We start from the raw sequence: 17,234 nt of genomic DNA, 5'->3' as shown, positions 1-17,234 counted from the left end.
ATGAGTTATAAAGTATATACATATATTGATAATAATATTGCATAGAACTAGGAACTGCAACTTGCAGGACATACTTTACACTAACTTAGTTAATACTACTTAGTTTGAATTTCAGTACTTAAAGCTATCTTATGAAACATTAGCACTAGGATACCAGGATACTATGAACTAATTGGCTAGGAATAGCAACTAATTCCCTCACTTGCAACTCGGATACATTGAAGTACTGGTCCTGGAGAAATAACAAAGGAGTCACAACTGCTCTGTACAAGCGAAGAGTATTCCAAATAATTTAAAGTTTTCCACTGGGCAAAGCTTCCTGTGGCCACCGCTTTTTGTGGTTAGCCTGGCCATAATAATGGGCCAAATTTGCTGTTGCTGCGCCACAGTCAGTCTGTATCATTTACCAAAGTTTCTGGGCTCAACTTTGGTCGCAGAAGTTTTCTGATCACGATGCCAGGGCAATAAGTTAAGGCGTTGGGCGGGCAAAAAGTAGTTGCAATTTATAATGAAAAATTCGCCGAATATTTAAATCAATCTCATATAAACTATCTACTGAAAATTAAGCAAAAAGTAAGCGCGCTGAAAATTGGCAAGAAACAATTGTTGCTTTTGCTCATTATAAAAATTGGAGCAAGGGGAATGGGATGAAATGACACGATTTGCACAGCCCAATCCCCAAGATGATTTGCCATCGCGGTTTGGTTTGCTGGATTTGCTGGATTTGCGAAGCACTTGAAAGCATTTTACGCTTACGTTAGCACTTTTTATGGCCACGACTGAGCTGAGCTGCCGGCGAATCAGCAATAAGCATATTGGTTTTTGCGGCTGTAATGAGCTCTTCGCTTTTCCGCAGGCAAACGCGAATTCTTCAGTAAATATACATATATATATTTTTTCCTCGCATTTCTAAAGTTTAATGTTTGCTTAAACAATTTGATGGCAGGGCAATGGCTGAAGGCAGATGGAAAAAACACAGACAGACAGACAGACGACGTTCAAGACACTTTCGTGCCGACTCATAAAAAGCGTATCATTAAGGCCATAAAACAGGGATTTTTGTTTATTTTGCCGGATTGGCCACACTGCTCGTCGTTTGTTTGGTTTTAGGCGAAAATACAGAGATAAAATTTAAATAAATTTAATTATGCCCGTGCTATTTGGCGGCTCCATTTCCTGTTACAAAGATTAAAGGCATAGCAAATGAAATTTGTAGATTACATAGATACACAGCCGCGGGCCATAAAAGTGGGTGGCCGGGTGGAAAATCAAGGAAACTGAACTGCAGCCAAGTTGTGCTTGCGTGCAACTTTTTGCTGATTTTTCATTTCGCACGTTCGGCTGGAAAAGCGAAAAAAAAAATAGAAAAGCGCAAAAAAAATGGGAAGCACTGGCAACGCAGTCCGCATTGAGCAAACAATTTCGTTGTTGATATGTGCAAATTGATTTGAGCGTTTGAAATGTGCAGTTATAGATACACACCCCCGCACTAAACCCTACACTCTCGCACACACAGATACTCACACACACAGATACTCACACAGACAGAGGGCACAAATACCAATACGCGCATTCAAGCAATTTATATGGAAATTAATACTAACATTTTTACTATGGCCCGTACGAAAAAGAAAAAAGAAGGGTAAGAAAGAACACCACATAAAATAGAAAATTCGAATTGATTTTATGAAAAAATATTCTATAAGCTTTTTGCCAATCAGGGGCGTAGTTAAAACGAACTGAAGAGAAGGGGTCAGACCAGCGGCAATGGGTTAAAGTGCAAATCAAGATATAGATATGATAATAGGTCAAGAGGAGCACAAATGGATGTGTGAAATATTTGCAATGAAAGGCAAATATTAGACTAGGTAACTTAAACGAACTAATATTAATTTATTAAAGTACACAATTGTTTAACCAATCGTATTTATTTTGGATTTTCACTCAAGCATTTGAAGTTGAAGCAGAAATTAACAAGCTGAATCAGCTATTTGTACAATGAAATTGGGTTTGCTTAGAGAACGTTGGGAGTTCATTAGTTGAATGTTTGTATTTATATTACCATACTTATATTATGCCATTTTTAATCTTTAATGTGCGGTATCCTTAAAGCAACAACTGCATTAGCTCTCTCTTCTTCCTTTAAATTATACCCATAACTTTTGGCCCCATTTTCCAATATGCCAAAATGCTCATAAAAATTGACCCCGTGTGGCATTCACGGAAAAAGGGCGAATATGCCTCAATCGCTACTTTAGCCGGGCCATGTGTGTAGTATATATGTATATGTATGTATGTTGATGTGTGTGTGTAAAATAAGCATATGCTGAATGGAATCGTAAAGTATGCAGCTGGGTTTTATGGCCCCGGGCCTAGTTAGGGAAAACTTGAAAGTTAGGCCTCCGGCTACATTCTGGCATTTTATGCCCCAAAGCCAGAGTTTCCGAGTTCACCATCACCCCGCCCATCAAATATACGACTTTTTAATAAGTGCAAAGTGCGAGTGGGTACCATTTTATGGGGCTAAAGGGGGAGATGGATGGCGGACTCAGGTTTTGGCTTGTAATGGAAACGCTTCCACTGCAAATAGTCATAAGATGCTCGGCAAAGGGAAGGATGAGCTGCTAAGCTGCTTGCCGGCTCTATAAGTCCGCAGATATGTACAGAGTGTGTATATAGCTACATATACACATATGTTGGCGACAAATCATTTGGCAAGCAGGCAGCCAGGGAAAGGGGGGTGGTGAAAATAACAGGAACCAGGAAAAGATACCTTTCCAAACGGCAAGATGAGCCGAGCGGGTCGTTTCCACTGACTGACAGCTGCAATTCACCTGTCAGCATCAGAAGCGTTTTCGTTTCGTTCCGTTTCGTTCAGCTGAATTGCATTGAAATACGATGCTAAATTTAACGATTCATTGCATTTCCCACTCCTTTGCTTTGCCACCCCGGGGCACTTTCCCCCTCCCCTTTGCAGGTCCAAACCCTATTCCCAACCTCGCCCCACTGGCCAAGTTGCAACTCTGTGTGTGTTGCAGACCCCCAGCACTCGATGCTCGTGTTGTATTTTTAATGCGGCAACTTTGGCAAAGCATTGCTAAATCTGCTGAGTCTAAGGAACAGAGACTGGCTCGAAACTCGTCCTGCTCCTTCTGCTCCTCATGCTCCTCCTCCTCCTCCGTTGGGATGCTACAAATAAAATACTTATAAAAGCGCAGCATAGTTTTACACTGGAGGATTTTTATTGCACTCCCCCACCAGCCGTCGTCCCCTGAGCTGTTGCGTATGCAACTAAATTTTAATGTTACTTGAAAGAGTAATAAAAATAAACTTTACGCCAGTTGAGAAAGGCAGCCAGCGATTATGACCAACTCCATCGCAAAGTATGCAGTGGAAAATGTTTAATTAAATTGCACAGGGTTACGTTTTCCTTCCGCACGGCAGCCGGAAAACTCTGGCCGGGATGGGACAAAGTGTCAAGCGAATCGCACAAGGCAATTCATCATGGAATCGATAGCAGCGAAATAGAAAACTTTCGGGGTAAACTTTTAGAAAGGCCTACTGTTCGGTCAGTCAAGCATATAAATGATGCGGGCCAAAATGTCGACATTGAAGCCATTAATCAAAATTAAAAGCGTGTGACTTTCCCTGAAAACACTCGCAAAATTTACGATGAAAATCCAACTAAAGTCAAGAAAAAACATATAATTTAAAATGAAAAGATTGTTTTAGATATAATACGAAACATTTGATACCTATAGGAAACTATTTAGATATTGTTTCATAATGACAAATGTGTTGCAACTTGATCTAGGGCTAAAATTTTAATGTAAGTGTACCAAAGCAGAACCCAAAACTGTCTTGCTTGCAAAGGTAGAGAAGTATATAGATTAAGGGCACGGTTTTAAGATGATTATTGTTTTGGCTGAACATTCCATTCCATGAACAACCCCTAATTGAAAAAGACACATAGAGCAGCTGTCAACTGTCAGTGCTACCTCAAACACAAATATTCAAGGAATTTATCGGCACAAACAAGCCCGGCCATTCACCATCAACTAGTTTGATGCAACATCAAATATTTATGGATTGTCAATTAGAGGAAATACCAACCGTTTCGGCTGCAAGTTAGTTATCGACTGTGTTGATTGGGTTTTCAATATAGCCCGGCCCTGGCCCATTAAACTCTTCATTTAAATATCCATTAAAAGGCTTAGCGAAGTTTCGCCAGCAACTTTTGGGCCATAACTCGTAGCCACATCTCACAGTTCGTGTGCCAAAAGTGACTTGGCAAACTCGCACGTTTGTGTATGCATTAAAATGTATAAACTAACCGACTCGTTGGGCAAACTCAAAATCTCTGCTACCATTTTCGACCAATGCCAAACGCCTCGGGCCAACAGCAGCAGCAGCAAAAAATGTAAATATATACGAACATATACGTACGGACAGTTTTCCATGACATTTTAATATAATTAGTTTCTGCTTCTAGCCTAATGTAAAGTTGTGGCCAAAAATTGTCAACACGTGCGAGGAGGGAAAGAGGTCCTTCGGAATATAGGACATGGCAAAGTTAACATGACTGTCCTGCGGTTTTGCTACAGCCTCAGAGAGAAAACTATTCGAGCCGCTGGGCAAAGCTGAGGAGGATTCCATGGACCACAGCATATTTAATGGCGGAATTTCCCAATGGCCACCTCACGCCTACTACTCTATTAAATGGGGATTTGTTGTTTTTTGGCTACAATCCATCTGTGTGTGTTTTTTAAAAAGGAAAGCAGGCCGAAGACGTTCGGCCACATGGCAACTCTCATTATTTCTTTGCGGGATTACCCAGTAAGCTGGGGCAGCTTAAAATGCCGCAAACTTTATGAGACGCAGCACACGTGGTTCGGCTGGGTTCGGTTTGGATTGGTCTGGTCTAGATGTCACTCCCTCATCTTTTGGTGCTTGCCAACGAATCCTGCCGGATTCTCGGCGAGTAGGCCTTAGCAATTTATGATTGCTAGCGACCGGGCGATAACAAAAGGCAGGAGGAACAAGCCCGGGACAATGATGACGACAGGAAAGAAGGCATGTCCTGCAGACAACCTGGCAATTTCATAAACTGTCCTGGCACTTGCCAAATTGCCAGGAGAAAAACCAAAATCACCAAAGCCCAAGGAGATTCCCAAATTGAAGGAGATTTCAGAAGGACTTCTAGTCCACGGGCATATCAGCTATCTAATGGCGTATTTAGAGAAAGAAGATGTTAAAAAAGGAAATTACTTAATAGGGGAATATATTTAATAAATTAAAAGAGGATAAACTAATGTACTAATTGATAAAGGTAACCAGTTATAGGCTTTCATAGAAAGTATCGAGTCTTCTAAGCATAACTTATAATTATTTTATTACAATCAAATTGATGTATTTGATGTATATGACATAAGGCATAGAACTCCTAAACTTCCATTAGTATACTCTTCACTTTGCTTTCTCTCCACGTTGACGCCCCAGTGAGCATGCTTTGATATTTTATTGAGCTTGTCATAATATTTATGAAATGTATTAATGCATACGGGATAGGATGGAGTATCTGCTGGCAGAGCAAACACAAAACCGAACTAAAGCCTAAATGTCAACCGAATGTTTCAGTTTCAGTCTCAGTATTCAGTATTTTCGGAGGTGAGAGCGTCAGGACAGGGACAATGCAAAAAGTTTGCCGGGAGGAGTGCAGGACAAAGTTTTATTATTATTAGCATGGCTTTTGGCTTTCATTAGTTTCAACTTTTGACAGAAATTATATTCAGTATATACACATTCGCTCTAGAGCAGACGCACACACGCATACGTATCGATGTTGATCATGATGGACGAAAAACTTTCCTGCCAGCCAGCCACAAAGTTTCTTTTCCATTTTTGCTGTTTTGTTTAATTTGCGTTATTTATAAGCTGCCAAAAGAGCCGCCGGCCAGATGGCCAGTCCAAAAAACTTGTCTACCACTTGCCACTTGATGTTACTTGCCCCTCGCGCCTTGCTTCTTCTCCTTCGTTCAACACACGCATTTGGGCGGCCACGGTCGTAAGTAGGCAACATGGGCCGCAAAATGGCTGACAGCCAAATGGGCGCACAACACACACACACACACAGGCAGCCGCACTTAAGTCGACTCTTAAGGAAAACAATGCAAAGTAAGCCCCAGGTAGCCAGGCTACACTTGCCTCTAGGCTTCGCCTTTTAAGGCCAAATCTGAAGTTTGAGATTTGCTGGCATTTTAAATGCCTGCGAAATCCGCATTGTCATACCTTGATAAATAGCTGAAATTACTCCTGGCAAACACTCCTCGTTGCCAGTTGCCAGTTGCCACTTGGCGAAAGTTCGCCGAGTAACGCCCGGTAAGCCGGTGTCAAGTTGAGCAACTAAAACGAATTCCATGTATTTCATTAAGATGCCTCCACGTCCTGCTGCAGGATCTAAATACGAGACAGGAATTTAAAACTGGCAAAAGGCTCCTCATTATGTTTCAATTCCACTTTTCGCACTACATTTCCCATAGCTCAAATCATTTAAATTTATATATTTCTTATATGAAATGGACCAACTAGTAGTATCTAAGGACACTTTCCATTTGATTAAGCGATAAGGCTGCTGAAAAAAAAACAATCCCTATCTATACTTTTTAATCAACGCGATGTAATGTAAATTTCCATTTTCCATAAGAAAAATTGTTTCCTCCAGGTAAGCTAACGTCGCAACCCAACTAGTACATTTAACATTCAGCTCAATCTTCTGAACGTCTCCCCATCCAAGTTTCCCATTTATAAACCTAATACCATGCTGGTTCCCAATCCAGCGAAACTTCTGTATCTCCATCTTCATCTCACCTTAACCTTTGAGCTGAGAATTAATATGTGGCCCAACTCCCCACTCCCGCCCCGTTGAACTTGGCGAAACTACCAGACGGAGACAATCCCGTCAGGTCCCGAGTTTCCTTTACAAAATCCAACAAAGCATAAATGTTTTGTCGCTAAGCCTACAGTCATATAGCCGTAAAGTATGCATTGCCTGTTCGGGCCATTGTTTCATCGGTGGCCAAACGAAAACCTCCACCAGGATGGAGGGACCAGCCGACGACGCCGCGCTCTCCATTCTCGACAAGTCCTTGTTTTATTGTTTCTCAAATCGCTGCCTGTCGCTGACTTTTTCCTTCTGCCACCCGTCGTCTGGAGTCCTGGGCTTTTTGTTTATTATTATGCAGCAAATGTCGCGACGCGTCGAGATTATGGAGGAAAATAGTGGGGAGGGGACTTCATGGGCATAGGCATTTATGTTTCAGAACTTTGTCACGTGGTCCTAAACGCATTATTTAAAAAAGTAAACATACGGCCAGGCCAACAGAAGGAGGTTCAAATACTCTTCTTGTGCATAAAGCCATTCCAATAAGGGCCAAGTCTTTGGTTAAGCTACTTTCAACTTTGGATTAGGGGTAGAAGAACCAAACTGGAATTATCTAGGATACGCTTTAGGTTCCTTCTAAGGTCAACCAAACTTAACACGTAGCGAATTTTTGGAAAGAGCATTGCCACGAAAATATCCAGGTACTGGCGAAATTTGATAAATGTCCTCTTGTCTAGGCGCTTATGTAAATTCATGGAGCGGAACCAGCACTGCAGGACGACCAGAGGTTGGGAACCAAGTTCCCGGAGTGCTTACCGAAGGTTTCATCAATTTTCATGCCCTGCCCAACTGTTGCAAAGACAGGCAATTACGCCGAGGGCGGGAGTAGTACATAAAAGAACAAAAAAGAATATATACATTAATGCCCCAAAAAAAGATCGAGTCGGAGACGATTAAGACGGTAATAACAAGCGACAAGTTTATTGCCCGCACACACATCAGTAGGGCCGGAAAAAGCAGATGGGGTTGGGGGCGGAATGGATATTGGCCAGCCGCAAAAACTCTTCCAGAAAGCCTAAGCTTTTGTGACCCGAAGCCTAATGCGTTAACAGCAATAACAACAACAACAGCCAAGTGTGGGCTTTGCAGCCACAAAACACCACAAACATATATATATATATATATATATATATACATATATATATAAACGAGCAACCAACATTTGCTCGCCTTAAAAGCCAGTCGTCCACTAATGCCAACAGCTGGCGACATAAATATCAAAAAGTGCTGTGGGATGCGGGGGCGTCAATGGGCACCACGGCTTTTGTCTTTGACCAACAGCCAGACTAAAACAGACCATGAGCACCGGGCACGGGCACTAAACCACTAAGTAAGATAAGTGAGGTCAAGCAAAAGGGGTCATGTGCGCGCATTGTAACCGAGTTGCTCACGCCTCCGTTTCCACAAGGTCCACCTCCTCCTCCTCCTCCTCCAGCCTGGTTATCTAACCACATGGGAGGAGCAGAAGCAACTTCGACGACAAGGACATCGTGGAATGCCGCAGTAAGCCTGGACAACGATGGTGTGGTGCCAGGAGCAGCAACACGGGCAAGTGAAGGAGCAACCAGGTGAGAGCGGCAAGAGTTGCCGATAAGGGAAAGTACAGGGACAACACTCATACGCCCCGGAAAAAGTGCTCAACTCAATCAGTAAATCAATAACTCACTGGCTGCAGTCTTCGGGGAATTGCGGCTAAGGATATATTGTGTTACCAACCAATCTTTCTTCTCGAACCACAACACAATTAAAACTTTAAGCATATACAAATGTGCAAGAGTTTATAATTATTATAATTTGTATGTTAGCAGTTGTATGCATGCTATTAAATAAGCAAAAGAAGACATCACAGTAAAGTTTATCGACTAATGCTACCAAATACTTGCAATTTGAGATGTAGATACATATGAAAAAAGGAAAGATGCACAGCGGAAGATGCACATACTACTACTTACTACCTATGGTACGTCTTAAAAACTTCATTTCTTAATTAAATAAGGTAATGGATTTGATTTGTATTCTGCTAGATGCTGACTGAATTCCATGTTCCTAATGGATTTTAATTTGTTTGCTATTCTCATGATTCAAGCTATACTGATTAAGGTATAAAGCAATAATTCCCATCGATTCACCACCAGAACTCAAATGCTCGCTTACTAATATAACAAAAACCACGTTTCCAGTTATGTGCAAACTCACAAATCACGTACAGCAATCAAAAGTCATCAATTTGCATCACTGAGAATCCCGCATGGGCTCTCCTGGGCAGGTAAATGAATCTCTACGCACATTCTGAGCCATGTGATGACTCTCTATTGGCGATGATAGTGCTGCTTTCACCTGTAATTACTTTCACTTTCTCGATGCGCCGAGTCATGCTAAATAATTTCCTTATTGGCCAGAAAAATGTACAAATTAACTTTTTGACAAAACGCTCGCCTGATCCGAAATCCTCAGCAGAATGGGCAAAAAGTTATCCATGTTGCCTTGCCAGTGGCCTCACCCCAAATGATGACTTTCATGCTTTCATTATTCATTATCTATGCCTAGAGCAAATCTGGGGATCAAGGTTTTGGTTTTGCGTTTGGATTCGGGTTTTGGCGTTGCCTGGGTTTTAATTAATGAAGCTACAATATGACAACAAAGCTTAACTAATTAATTTGTTGCCAGCGAATTCGTTTCGCAAAATATAAAAATTAGGTATGTACATCAATCCTCTCAAGGAATTAGCAAAAGTAGCTATGTACATCAAAGTGTAAAAAAGGGAATAATATATAACAGAACAACGGAAGCTTAAACAGGGAATTAATTTAATTTAATCATTTAAAGAGAATTATATATATACTGATGTAATGTATGTACAAACTCCATCATTTGTTCTAAAAGTTGAAGTTCTTTTGTACGTGGTTGGTAAGGAAAATATACACATATCATGTGAAATACTCAAATTCTACGGACTTCGAATGACTGCTTTTGAAAAATGATCCAAATTACCCAAAAATGGCACTGGTACATAAGAAATTTATAAGAAAAACAGCGCCATAAATTGCGAAAATGTTACTTTTCATCTGCACTTTGCAGCGAAAGTCGAGATGCGTTTGCTAATGTTGTGAGAGAATCGAGAGCAAACAGAGAAGAAATGCCAAAATATGCAAATCAACTGGCTTCCGGAAACTCCGGGCATAACCAACCAACCAACTGGGAAAAAGTATATCCAAACATGTGGGTGAGCCACATGCATATAGCGAACATTTCGATATGGATTGATGTAAAATTGATGCGCCGCAGAGTGGGTTATTGTCTGGCCCGCATAAACAACAATAAGTAAAAACAAAACAGACTGAAGACTGAAAACAGAAAAAATAACAAGAAATTTCAATAATGCCAAGGCATTTGTTCGCCACTTGAAAAATGGTTGCGAGCAGAAATATGAAGGAGTCGAGAAAGTCGGTGGAGCACTTCAGGCAATTTATGGCATATGTTACCTAACACACAAAACACAAGAAACATAAAACAGAAAACAAAAAACAAAACTCACATGCGACGCCACGCACACTCACTCGTATGTAAATGCTAAAATAATACGTATGCGTGTGGCATAAAAATTGATATGCCAACATTTCTTTCATGTGTGAGTAATTCACAAGTAAAGTGCACAAAGTTTTTAAATAAAATATAAAATATCGCCAGAGTGCTCGGCAGCACAAGAGAGTCGGTGGCAAATTGTTGACTTGATGTTTGCCCTATAAGTGATTGATCTCGAGGGTAAAGGAAAGTGTGTGCAAGCGAGTCTTGGAAGTAATTTATGAAATCCCCCTTATGGGTTATGGATTTCAAATTAATAGCCACCATTGCCAAATATTTTCCAGGATATTCCAAGGCCCAGCTCCAAGCTCCCAGCAACTATGGCCTGAAATAATGACGCACAATAAATTGAACTTTTCATAAATTTTCCAGCACAAATTGGCCCAATGTTTGGGCAACTCCGCCCTGCTCCTGCCTTATGTCCTGCAAGCCATCCGGGCATTGTCAACGCTTGCGAATCCTGCCACGCCTACCAGCCGCCCCCCTTTCTGCCAACTGAATTTATGGCTGGCAGCTTTTAGGCTTTGTTTTGCTGCTTATTATTGTTATTGGCACCAACAGTGACATATTAGGAGCACCGCCTCGCCATCGCCTCCATTTTTCCTTCTGTCCAAGCTCATTTGTTGGCACCGACCAGAGATGCCTGATCGCTTTTGGGCCCGCAGTCCTCGAAGGTCCTGCGGTCCGTTGCGTATGCCGGATTATTAATATTAGAGGAACAAAAAAAAAATAAGGGACAAAAAGTAGAAGGAGGGGAAATATATTTTCTACTGACCGGCTGCTGCTGCTACTGCTGCTGTTTTCGATTATTGTCCTTCGCATCGTCCTGTTTCTTATCCCGTAAATTGTTATTGACAACGAAAGCAGCAGCGCGGCACAAATTGGGCGTTGAATTTGCGGCTTGGTTGGTGTTTTGCCCCAACCCCAACCCTCCCCGACCTTCTTTATTTCGCTTAGCCTTCTGTATGCGGCCGACCATTATTATTATGGTTGATTTAGTGGCCACAAATTGAATGAATTGTCTTATTTAACCGAAATAAGCAATATCGCATAAGTTTGTCTTCTTTTTTTTAAATTCAATAATCCCGCCAAAGTGCGTCGTTCCTCAAATCAGATTAAACCAAAGACGAAGACGATGGCGATGGCGATGGCGAAGTCGAAGGATGTGGAAAGCGAACGAAACTCAGCGGAAATGACAGACGCAGCACTCAATTGAATTAATTAATGCCCAGCCGATGAAAGGGAGTCGAGGAAATTAAGCTGGCGAACAGCAGGCGAAAATGTTGACAGCCCGACATATCGCGGAAAATATTTAAATAAAGTCGTAATTAAATGCACAGCCACCAATCCGCATACCCACCACCCATGCAATCCCTTCACTCTGAAAGTTGAGCAACAGTTGGAATAGCACGGAAATCGCGCATACGACGACATCTGAAGCTAAAGGATGATGAGTGTTCAAGTGGTTGACGATATCTACATACATACATTATGTGACTACGCACAACTTTCGCAATTAGAAAATTAAAAGTACACAGCGAGGAATTGGGAGTGCGAAAGTGTCATAAGTATTCAATATATTCCTCTATAAATGAAGCTCAAGTGCTTAAGAGTATGCAGTAATATCTTTCATGCAACAAAATATAGTGTTGCATACTTTTAAGCACCTTTGTTAATAACTTCGACTACGTGCGTCCATTTAAATGTATTAATTACTTCTACTTTAAAGTTTCTTTGTCGGTATGTGTGTACATTTTAACCGAAACAGTGAGTTCAAGTGCTCCAGTGCCATAATTAATTACATCGTTCCACGAAAAACTCCGAGCTTGCTACTTGAGCAAAGCCTCTTAGTCCTTTGTTCGAGTGTACCGCCTCCGATAAACACACCCAAACACAATGGCTAACAATTTGTTGCGTTCTGCAGACTTACTTGGCAAGCTGTTGGCAATTTCAACCGCCGCCACGAGGATCTCTTCATTTCCACAGTCGCCAAAACAGAACAGAAACAGAAACGGAAACCCAAGCCCCAACCAAAACCGAGACCAAAAACCAAAAACCAAGCTGCGAAGCCTCCAATGGGAGCCACGTTGAGTGCTAAATGGCGGGGAGTTGTTCTCAGCGGACTCCACACTCAATCCCCCTGCAGCACGCAGGCATATTAAAATATTTAATTACCATGTAAACTTACGACTTTTGTTTTTGTTATTGTTTTAATTGTGACAACAACTGTCATAATAATGAATATGATGATGTTTGCCGCGCGGCAAGTAATACTCCCCATTGCGCCCCCTTTCCGCCTTTCCCCTTTCCAAAAGTGCACAACGCATGGCGAACATGATACGGAATTGCGTAAGCGGCTGCGAATATTGCGCGTAGGGAGGAGTAGGGAGGAGCGGCAGCAGGATGAAAAAGGAGCGCATAGCAAAGCTTTATTACATTTCCCGCGCGTGTATCTGTGTATCTGTGTGTGTGTGTGGGTGATTCATGGCACATATGTCTCGGTGGTTGATGGTGTAGGAAGAAGTGAGCTTTGGCGGTTTTCTAAGAATTGTCTGCCGCCTTTCAACACATTGAGTTGTTTGCTCTGGATACGCGCTCCATGGTCCCAGGACCTCCCATTTTCCCCGCCGCGCACGCGGCTCCTTGCATGTTATTTGAATTTTAATTGCAAACTTTTGTTGCATACTTTTGGCGTGGATTTATTTTATGGTCGAGAAGCTCTGCTTGGCTCCTTACTTCCTCGCCTCCGACCGTCTGTTTAATTAAAAATGCTTTGCGGTCTCCCCCCTCGGCACGCTGCCGCCCATTTTTCCCCTTCGGCAGTGCATTTTCATTGTTCTGGCCAGGTGTTTCCGGAAAATTAAGGGAAAATGTCACGCGAATGATACCACTTCGAAATGCTATCCTGTAAGCGGAAGGTACTCATTAAAATTGCTCTCAACTCGATTGAAAGTACGCACACAAAACAGTCAAAACTAATTTATAAAAAAATTGGCCAGACTTTTCTTCAATCAAAAATGAAGTTTAATTTTATACTCGCAAATGGGGACTCTTTTCGCCTAGCCACAGCTACCTTGCTCTACCCTCTAATTACAGCTATTAGAGCTGAATGGTGCCCATTTTGTTTGCTCAGTGGAACTAATTAGTTTGCCTTCGCCTGCTTATTGACTGACCCCCATCCCAGGACAGACTCCGTTTTCAGGGCCAGTTCGAGGATGAGATTTTTCAATTGACATTGTCAATGGCGGGATGCTTTCTGCAAGGATGCCTTGCTACAAGGGGCACCGTTTTTTTTACATTCGTAGCTCTGCTATTTAGTATGCGGCACACAATGCACATAAAACATTAATAAAGCTTGTTGTCCTTTTCGGATGGCTGCGTGTCCGTGCCTCCCCGTCTTGAGCGAGCCCTTGTCATTACCAGGACACGGCCCACGTCCTTTGCCGGCTCCCCCCCTGCCCCTTTATCCCATCGTAAGCATATGCTTAGCATAAATTCGGAGAACTCGGTTTTGGTATGCAAGTGATGCTGGGCTGATGATACTTGAAGGAGCTGCGGCAGACAACTTTGATTTGGGCCCGTGCTTAAAGCGTGTGGCGTGGCTTAATTAAAATAAAAAAATTCTAAAACCAAACAGAGCTTTTAAAGTTTGACGTTTTCCTTATTTTCCATTATATTTTCGAGCCAATTATTAACGGGCAGTTCACTTGGCCATGCTTCATACAACATAATTCAGTCATATAAAATTTGTCTAGCGTAAAATTAGAAATGCTGCAGGAAGCGGGCGTAACAAGGACGCGGCAGACGCTGCGTAATTAAAATGGGAAAAAATCATAGCACACTTTTCAGGGCATCGCCATTGATATGCTGATGAGACTGAAAATCGTCCTGCGAGGCGAGGAACTCGGCACTCGCAACTGGGAGCAGGAGGGGATCGGAGGGGCCTGACATTGAAGTGACTGCCTTCAAAATAGTGGGTGAGCAGCGGCGGCAGGAAGCTGCCAGATTTTGTATGGAGGATGTGTGCGGGGTGTGCGCGTGTTTACATAAAAATTTAAAGCGAAAACCCAGTGATTTTTATGCTTATCAACAGCGAAATTGAAAATGCCGCCTGGCTACAGATTCCCCTCGAAGCGAAAGGAAACACAATATTTGTTCGGATTAAGTCCCACACACACTGGCACCATGCAGTTGAAAAGTTAAGGAAACTTAAAAGGATTCAGCTCTCTACAAGAATCCTGGATTCTAAGGATAATCCGCCTGCTCATTGCTTTTTCGCTCTGCATTGATAGTAACTTAATATTTTTCTGGTTAATAAAGCTACGAGCTTTCTGTTTACTTTCAGGACACTGTGCACCTTCATTTGGCAGCGTCAAATCAACACACACACACACACGCAAGTGTGAGCCTGAGCGTGTGTGCGAGAGTTGATTTTCAATCGAAGCAGCAGTCAACGGCCCACTTTTCCGGCACACTTCTCTGCCCCTGCAGGAATGGAACCCCAAAAACCCCTTGGAAAAAACTTATTTGCCAAGTTTTGCGGTTTTTGAGGTTGACATGTTGCCGTTTATGTGACCCAAAGAAGTGAGCAGCTGCTCGACAGCCATCGCTGATTATGATGAGACCGAGACAGGCCGTTCGGAAAATCCCTTTTCGTTACAAATTTGTGCCAAGCTGTCGAAACTTTATTTAAAATGGGTATACCGCCCTTGCCATGCGCTCCCTTTCCTTCCACTCCTTTCCTTCCACTTCCGGCGGAAGGGGCTGGCGATCGAGTGGTAGATGTGAAAGAAAAATAATCGTATCCTTTGGCTAGATTTGCATTTCCTGTCAGGTAATTACCCGGTGATAGAGGCAGGCTCCCTCGCCATTCAACAAAACGAGCCGCTGACTGGGCCCGTCATCAATTTCTAGCACCGTTCTAATTAAAGATAGGCATCAAACATGCAAACTGCGGAACTACGGACAACGAACTCGAAAGGATCCCACATACATATGTATGGGTATATGTGCAAGTGGGTGTGTGTCGGTGTGAGTTGGTGTAGGTGTGTGCATATGAGTTGCGATGTCGAGTGCGCTTTGTAATTGATTTGCTGGCACTTTGTTGTTTGCCAAAGGTCGGTCACAGGGGGCGGGGGAAAGCTGCGGGTGGAATTTAATAAATATGAAAACATCAAATTATTTCAAATGCCTGAACTATCTTGTCTGCCGGGTCCGTCCATCTGTCTGCGCGTCTGGCTGACTGACAAACGCCCGCCAAGCACGGAAAATATGCTTTCCAGGGGCGGGGAAGGGGGCTTGCTGTTCCATGGCGGTGGTGGCCTCCTGACTTTTGCATAATTCTGCAATTTCTCCACAACAAATCGCAGTTGATTGTTTTTGTTTGTGTTCTTTTTTCCCTCTGTTAGTACATACATAACTGCAGCCGGCAAAACTGCCTTAAAATATGCAACGAAACTTTGCTCAAAGCATAAAATAAACTCGGAGCAATTCCACTTCTGCCGCCCAAAAGGGTGAAGGGAGGGGGAAATGGGGGGATGGAGTCCGAATGGGAAATGATTCGGGAGGGGCAGGGGGTGCGGGAAAATAGGAAATCACTGTTTGCGAAAAACAAGCGCTGAAAATAAAGCTCACCAACACACTCGCATTAAACTGAAGCGGAAATGCAAGGCATTCTTATGCATATCCTCTAAACAACTGCACACAAACACACACACACACACACACACACACACACAGACTGCCACCGTTATAAAGACACAGAGAGGAAGAGGGGAAGAAAGGGTGCAAGGAGAAAGTAGCAGCCAGGAACTGTGCAGCTAACTCGTTTGGGGAATTGCTGCTGCTTCCTCTGCTGCCACTGCAAAAGGAATTTTTCATACGCAAATTAAATCTACTTCAAGTCTTCAGCTATGTGCGCCTCCCCGCCCCGTCGACCACGCCCATTTCCACGCTGCAGTCGGCGAGATTTGCAAATATTCATTACATAATAAACTAAATAAAATGTGAGAATCCTGCACAGCTCCGAGATTGCCTGAAGCCCAGCTGGCTCAGTGGTGCACCAGCCGAGGTAAGTTAACAATCGCAATCTGCGTGTGGTGCGAGAATTGTGGTAACGACTTGTAGCCGTTAAATTATATAAGCCTCTTCATTAGTGTAAACAATTTGGGTTAATTCTAGGGAAAAGAAAGCTAGTATATATCTTTTCTAGTATATTAAACTTGAAACCGCAGATCATTCGTGGCATTCTGAATTTATTCTGCTTTTAGATTTAAATATATAATATAATTATATTTTGTTGAAATATAATATTTTCAAGTTTTAAGTGATCCAACCAAAATATAATAATTTATAATCATGTATAATTTCAGATCATATAAATATGAAGAGACACAAAGGAGTGCATTCCGCATGTACACAAAATTATTAAAATTTTATAAAGAAAATTGAAAGGATAATTATGTGAAAAAATACAATGCTAACTAAGCAGACAAAACAAACATAAGGTGGTATCTATTACTGCTACGGCATTCAAAGTTATTAAGCCAACACTTTGGGGCAACAAATCAAACTGAATGGAATGTTTCCGACTGCTGAAATATATGTGGCAAATCAATGACACGTAAAAGCTGTAATTAAACGCACATTTCTGGGGCGCTGTGTTCAAATTTTGGGTTCCTAGAAGGCCATCGGCACGCGGAGTCCATCGCCA

At 42.3% G+C, this 17,234-nt stretch overlaps 1 protein-coding gene across 8 annotated transcripts in view; it reads right to left on the bottom strand.

The window, feature by feature from the left end:
* LOC117140604 (tyrosine-protein phosphatase Lar) overlaps positions 1-17,234 on the bottom strand; it is a 115,817-nt gene that overhangs the window by 57,851 nt on the left and 40,732 nt on the right. The gene's annotated exons all lie outside the window — the stretch shown is intronic.

The sequence above is a fragment of the Drosophila mauritiana genome, chromosome 2L, assembly GCF_004382145.1.
Source record: "Drosophila mauritiana strain mau12 chromosome 2L, ASM438214v1, whole genome shotgun sequence".
In the NCBI taxonomy this organism is placed as follows: domain Eukaryota; kingdom Metazoa; phylum Arthropoda; class Insecta; order Diptera; family Drosophilidae; genus Drosophila; species Drosophila mauritiana.
Note: the sequence above shows the minus strand (reverse complement) of the source record. Positions and strands in the feature narration are given on the sequence as shown.